The sequence below is a fragment of the Peromyscus maniculatus genome, chromosome 7 (assembly GCF_049852395.1).
Source record: "Peromyscus maniculatus bairdii isolate BWxNUB_F1_BW_parent chromosome 7, HU_Pman_BW_mat_3.1, whole genome shotgun sequence".
Lineage (NCBI taxonomy): Eukaryota > Metazoa > Chordata > Mammalia > Rodentia > Cricetidae > Peromyscus > Peromyscus maniculatus.
Genome location: NC_134858.1, coordinates 17,427,327 through 17,434,383, shown reverse-complemented (window position 1 = coordinate 17,434,383; position 7,057 = coordinate 17,427,327). Strand labels below are relative to the sequence as shown.

General features: G+C 48.9%; 1 protein-coding gene across 1 annotated transcript in view; it reads left to right on the top strand.

Moving 5' to 3' along the window:
- LOC107402465 (uncharacterized) overlaps positions 1 to 7,057 on the top strand; it is a 35,558-nt gene that overhangs the window by 23,336 nt on the left and 5,165 nt on the right. The gene's annotated exons all lie outside the window — the stretch shown is intronic.

Sequence of the window (7,057 nt, the reverse complement as noted above, 5' to 3'; positions counted from 1 at the left end):
CTCTGGAACCATAAGCTCAAATAAACCCCTCCTTCTGTGAGTCGTCTTGGTGGTGGTGGTTATCACAGCCACAGCGAAGTAACTAATACAGTCACAAGGAAAAAGAAGCCTGTCCTGGGCTGGAGAGATCCCGTGGTTAGGGACACTAGCAGTTCCCCCAAAGGACCTAGGGTTGATTCCCAGCACCCACATGGCTGCTCATAACCAGGAACAACTCTGGTTCCAGGAGATCCAGTGCCCTCTTCTGGATTCTTGGGCACTACACACAGGTTGTACATGCAGGCAAAACACTCATAAAACAAATACATCTGAAAAAGAAGTACCTCCCAAACTCGAGAAGCCTGGGCTACATGCTGACCAAGACAAGAGACCCTCTATCTCTCTCTCCCTCTCATTTTATTTTATTTCTGAGACAGGGTTCTCTGTGCATCTCTGGCTATACAGCCGAGATTCTATCTCAAAACAAAACAACACCGACTTACCGGGCATAATGACGCACACCTTTAATCCCAGCATCAGGAGGCAGAGGCAGGTGGATCTCTGTTTGATGCCAGCCTGGTCTACAGAGTGAGTTCCAGGATAGCCAGGGCCATACAGAAAAAACAAAATAAAATTAAAAATTAAAAAAAGAAGAAGAAAGAAACCCTAACTAAGACAGTTGCTCTGTCTGTAGCCCTGGCTGTCCCGGAATTCACTCTGTAGACCAGGCTGGTCTCAAACTCAGAGATCCGCTTGGCTCTGCCTCCTGAGTACTGGGACTAAAGGTGTGGCCACCACCGCCCAGTAGATTCTTAATTCAAACCCGTGAATAGTCAATGTAGAGTCTTTGAGGGACTCTCACACTCCCTCTGGAGCATCACAAGCCAGGCCTCCGTCCTCTGCACTGCCATCAACACTTCCATCTCCCAGGATCCCACAGAGCAGTCCGCGGAGCTCCTACCACTCCACGGCTTCTCCAGCCAAACCTCAGATATCACCACAAGCCTCCCCAAAACACACGGTCAGGTTTCTCCCAGCAACACCCTACTCCTGGTACCGATTTCTGTCTTTGTTAGGTTCTCATGTTGTGTGAGATGAAAGTGTTTGTCTCACATCCACTCTCACGTCACAGTCAAATGTCAAACAAGTCAGGCCAGGAACTGGAGAAGGAGCTGCTGCAGAGGCCATGGAGGATGCTGCTCACTGGCTTGCTCCTCATGGCTTGTCCAGTCTGCCTTCTTATAGCACCCAGGACCGCAATCCCAGGGGTGACACTGTCCACAGTGAGCAGGGCCCTCCCCCACCAATCGTCAGGAAAATGTACCACAGGCTTGCCTGTAGGCCAGTCCAGTTTGGGTATTTTCTTATCGAGGTCCCCTCTTCCAGAGTGACCAGCTTGTGTCAAGTTGACATCAGACTAACCAGCAGGCCAATCATCTCAGCACTCAGGAAGTAAAGGCACGAGTTTCAGGAGTTCAAGGCCAGCCTCTAGGTCAGTGGTTCTCAACCTTCCTAACATTGCAAGTTACAGTTCCTCATGTTGTAGTGACCCCCCAACAATACAATTATTTTTGTTGCTACCTCAGAACTGTGGTTTGGCTACTGTTATGAACTGTAATGTAAATATCTGATATGTAGAATATCTGATATGCAAGCCCTGTGAAAGACTCATTCAACCTTTAAGGGGTCTTGACCCACAGGTTGAGAAGCTCTGCTCTAGATTGTGGGTTCTTGTAGTTCTGGACTACATGAAACCCGGCTTCAGCAAACAAAAAGTTACAAGGGATAGTGGGAGAATTTGACAGGACTCTATCCTCTAAGTGGTTCAGTCACAGACTCTGAGGTTACAGAGAACTAACTTTGTGTGTCCAAAGCAGAGAAAAGCCCACTTTAGGAGGTCATGGTGGTATACTCACATAATTCTGCACTGGAGAGGCAGAGGCAGATCTCTGTGAGTTCAAGGCCAGCCTGGTCTACACAAAAAGTTCCAGCTCAGCTACATAGTGAAACCCTGTCTCAAAAAAGGGGTCAGGGTTTGGGGTGAGGTAGGGTGGGGTGGCTTCTGAGGCACTTCAGGGAGTGGAGTGCTTGCCCAGCATGCACGAAGCCCTGGGTCCATCCCCAGCATGAATAAAATCAGCATGGGGGTACCCACACATCATGCCAGCACTTGGGAGGCAGAGGCCAGGTGATCAGGAGTTCAAGGACATGCTTGGTTGGCTACTTACTGAGTTGGAGAGCAGTCTGAACTACATGAGACCCTGTCTTGAAAAAGAGCCAACAGGGGGCTGGAGAGATGGCTCAGTGGTTAAGAGCACTGGCTGCTCTTCCAGAGGACCTTGATTCAATTCCCAGCACCCCATGGCAGCTCACTACTGTCTGTAACTCCAGTTCCAGGGGATCTGACACCCTCATACAGACATGTATGCAGGCAAAACACCAATGCACATGAAATAAAAGTAAATAATTAAAAAAAATGTTTTTGTTTTTTTTTTTTTAAAAAAAAAAAGGCAAACAGGCTGCACCTTGCCCTGAGGGTCACTTGGACGGTGTTTCAAACATACATGCACAGGCATAGAATGAGAGCAAATCTTAAAAACAACTTGAGATTTATCTCCTGTGGACAAGTGTTTTGACTGTATGTGTGTCCTGCACTATGTGCATGTCTGTCCGCTGCTCATGCAGGTCAGAAGAGGGCTGACAAGCTGAGTTTGATCCCTGGACACCACAAGGTGGCAGAAAAGGGCCGACCAAGAACTCTCCTCTCACACCACGTGTGAGCCACGGTGAAATATAACACAAAGCAAAGCAGAATATTAGTATATCATCACCTGACAGGATGTGGAACCACCTGGAAGAAACCTGGGCACACTGGCAAGGGAGTTGCCAGCTTTGGTAAACTGTGTGCAGCACTAACCCAAGAAAGGGAAGCTGAGGGCCAGGTTTCGCTCTCTCTTTCTGACTGTGACTGTGATCCTCAGGCCCATGCCACCAAGCCTTCTCTGCTGGGATGCACTGAACCCTGGACTGTGAGCCACAGATTACACATCCTTCTCAAACTGCTTCTGCTAGGCATTGGACCACAGCGACATGAAAAGCAAGGGGTGGCACATGCCTTTAATCCCAGCACTCAGCAGGCAGATCTCTGTGAGTTCGAGGCCAGCCTGGTCTACAGAGTGAGTTCCAGGACAACAAGGGCTACACAGAGAAACCCTGTCTCAACACCCCTACCTGGCACCCAGGAGAAAAAAAGAAAAGAAAAGAAAAGGGACACAATATATAAAGAGCATTTAAGAATCAACAACAAAAATGATCCAAGTTTGAAATATACAAAAAAATGTGAATAAATGTTTCTCTAAAGCATATATACAAAAAAGGAGAAAGAGGTGAGTATTATCATGCTTAGTGCTTGTAATCCCAACACTTGAAAAGCAGAGGCAGGAGGCATTGGGACCCTGAGTGAGCAAGAGGCCTTGAGAGGCCATTGCGAATAGCTGTGAAAGTGAAGCCTGAATGTTGTGTTACCAAGGAGAGCCGCACACAGGGCACGGAACCAGCCAGGACAGAGGTGTTATGTTGCAGGCATTGGAGCTGGAAGCACAGGGCCATCTGAGCCCTCTGACATCAGACGTGGGGCCACATGCTACCAGCCACAGAAAAATGTAATGGAATCCAGCTACTATCACAAAAGCTACTACTTGGAACAGTCAAGGACTTTTCCAGAGGTCAAGCCATGGCTTAAGAACTCTTGGTGATATTTTAGCTTTTGTATACATATTAGCTGGTTCCTACATGATTTTCTTATATGTTATGTGTGCTTCCAAGAACTCTTAACAGTGTATTTATCTAAAATATCCATTAAGCACCCAAGGCCAAACGATTTCCTGAACTAAGGTAACACCCTTATGGAAAAAACACCAGTCTCCTAGGTCAGGCGGATAGCTTTATTTCTTGTACAATTTAAGCTGAGACTCTCCTTTCTTTTTCTTTTCTTTTCTTTTTTCTTTCTTTCTTTTTTGATTTTTCTTTTTGGTTTTTCAAGACAGGGTTTCTCTGTGTAGCTTTGGAGCCTGTCCTGGAACTCACTCTGTAGCCTAGGCTGGCCTCGAACTCACAGAGATCCACCTGCCTCTGCCTCCCAAGTGCTGGGATTAAAGGCGTGCGCCACCACCTGGTGCTTTCTGGTTTCTCTTTTCCTTTCTTTCTTTCTTTCTCTTTCTTTCTTTCTTTCTTTCTTTCTTTCTTTCTTTCTTTCTTTCTTTCTTTCTTTCTTTCTTTCTTTCTTTCTTTCTTTCTTTCAGATTTATTATTTATTTATTTATTTATTTATTTATTTATTTATTTATTTATTTATTATGTATACAGAAGAGGGTGCCAGATCTCATTACAGATGGTTGTGAGCCATCATGTGGGTGCTGGGAATTGAACTCAGGACCTCTGGAAGAGCAGTTGATGCTCTTAACCTCTGAGCCATCTCTTCAGCCCTCTTTCTGGTTTCTTGAGACAAGGTCTCACCTTGTAGATCAGGCTGGCCTCACTCTCAGAGATCTGCCTACCTGTCTCCCAAGTGCTGGCATTATGTTTGAGTGCTATCATGCCCCATCCTGTTTATTTTGTATTTTGTTATTTCATGTGTAATGGTCGTTTGCTTGCATGCATGTATGACCACCCGTGTGTGGTGCCCAAGGATTAAGAAGAAGAGGGCACTGGACATTCTGGGACTCAAGTTACAGTTGTGAACTGCCATGTAGGTGCTGAGAATGGTCCCCAGGACCTCTGCAAGGTTAACACACAGTTAAGTCCTGAGCCTCTCCAGGCCCGTGATTCTTCCCTTCACGCTGTGACACAGTGGTAGGAATTGTGCCTGTGGTTATTTTAGTAGCGGCTTTCAGTTTTACCCAGGAGTGTAAACTCTAAGTTACGGTAAATCTGTTGTAACTTTTAGAGGAATTCCTGGGGAGCCTGACACACTTCCCACTGGTGGCAACTGTGCAGTTTCCCATACCACCTGATGACCAGCGTCTAGTCTGCTTTGCTTTTACTGTGGAAGTGGACTCTTGTGGTTTTTATCTCTAGTTCCCTAATGACTCCTTGAGTGAACATCGTTTCCTGTGCTTGCTGGTTTTTCAGACAGGGTCTGGGGCAGCCCTAGGCTGGCCTCAAACCAGGCATGTGGGAACTTCCCTGCCACACATTGCCTGGCCTCAGCAGTTCTCTGTAATTACTCAGGAAGATTCCACGACCCTTCACTGGAGGCTCAGGGGTCGTATCCTTCTCAACTCGACAGCCATGAGCTGTGTGACTGAAACCCGTAAGCTGCCTGCTTGGGCGAAGCCTGGACTCTTGAATCTCATTTGCAGAAGCTTTCCTTTGTTTTTGCTTTTTAGGAGCAGAAATTCCTCAGGCCTTTGCCCTTCACAAGTCGGGAGTTTAGCTGGCTGGGGTCTTGTCCTGAGGGGCTCCTTCCCTGACTGTACTGCGGAGCAGACCCCTCACCTGGATCCCCTGGTCTCTTTCAGCACAAACCCTGGCCGTGGTGCTTTTCCCCTCAAACTACACATTTACAGCCTTTCTGCCCCTTAGCTCTTCATCATCGACCTGAATAAGAGGGATTCCTAATAGCCTGTGATGGAATCAAGATGAGGCCATCCTGAAGTCCCTTCCATCACAGAAATGAGTCCATTATTTTCAACTTCACTTCAAGCAAGTTCTTGGGACAAGGGTATAACACAGCCACATTTTTTGCCAACATGATGGTCACTAGTCTGATTGCTAGTCCTGCTCCCTGTGGAGCCGGCTGCACGGGCCTGCACGGTCCACGGCTCCCGGCCCCTGCTAGGACGCTCCAGTCAGAGGTCCTTGCAGCATTCGCTGCTCAACTGCTTTTCCCACTCCAAATCCCCAAAGTCTTCCACAGCACTCAAAACATCAGACAAAACCAGAGCCGACATGGTCAGACTCCCCGACTCCCTTCTGTGTCGGTGACTCTTCATTGCTGTGACCAAACGCTGCTGTGACAAAGGAACCCAGAGCAAACTGCTACCTGGGCGGAGCAAAGGCCTGCAGGCAGGAACAGCTAAGAGCTCAGATATCCAGAGAGCAAAGGCAGAGAGACCCTGGGGATGGGTGAGGGTCTGAAAACCGGGAGTCCACCCGTGACACACCCTGACACCCCGTGGTGACAGTCACTGGTGAGGAGGTCACTGTGGTGAGAGGTCACAGTGGTGAGGGGGTCACAGTGGTGAGGGGGTCACTGTGGTGAGGGGTCACAGTGGTGAGGGGTCACTGTGGTGAGGGGTCACAGTGGTGAGGGGGTCACAGTGGTGAGGGGTCACTGTGGTGAGGGGTCACAGTGGTGAGGGGTCACAGTGGTGAGGGGTCACAGTGGTGAGGGGGTCACTGGTGAGGGGTCACAGTGGTGAGGGGTCACTGTGGTGAGGGGTCACAGTGGTGAGGGGTCACAGTGGTGAGGGGGTCACTGTGGTGAGGGGTCACTGGTGAGGGGTCACAGTGGTGAGGGGGTCACTGTGGTGAGGGGTCACTGGTGAGGGGTCACTGTGGTGAGGGGTCACTGGTGAGGGGTCACAGTGGTGAGGGGTCACAGTGGTGAGGGGTCACAGTGGTGAGGGGTCACTGTGGTGAGGGGGTCACAGTGGTGAGGGGTCACTGGTGAGGGGGTCACTGGTGAGGGGGGTCACAGTGGTGAGGGGTCACAGTGGTGAGGGGTCACAGTGGTGAGGGGTCACAGTGGTGAGGGGGTCACAGTGGTGAGGGGTCACAGTGGTGAGGGGTCACTGTGGTATGAGTTCCTTCTTTCTCTTGTTCTCTGAAGAAAAAATAGAAAGGGGGTTGGGGATTTACTTAGTGGTAGAGCGCTTGCCTAGCAAGTGTAAGGCCCTGGGTTCGGTCCTCAGCTCCAAAAAATAAATAAATACATAAATAAATAGGCAAACAGATAAATATAAAGAGAAATAAATCGGTGGCTCCTGAGGTCAAGGCTTGTCACCAGGCTTGTCTGCCTGAACCGGATCCCCAGGACCCATGTGGTGGAATAGGGAGACTCTTCAAGTGTGCCATG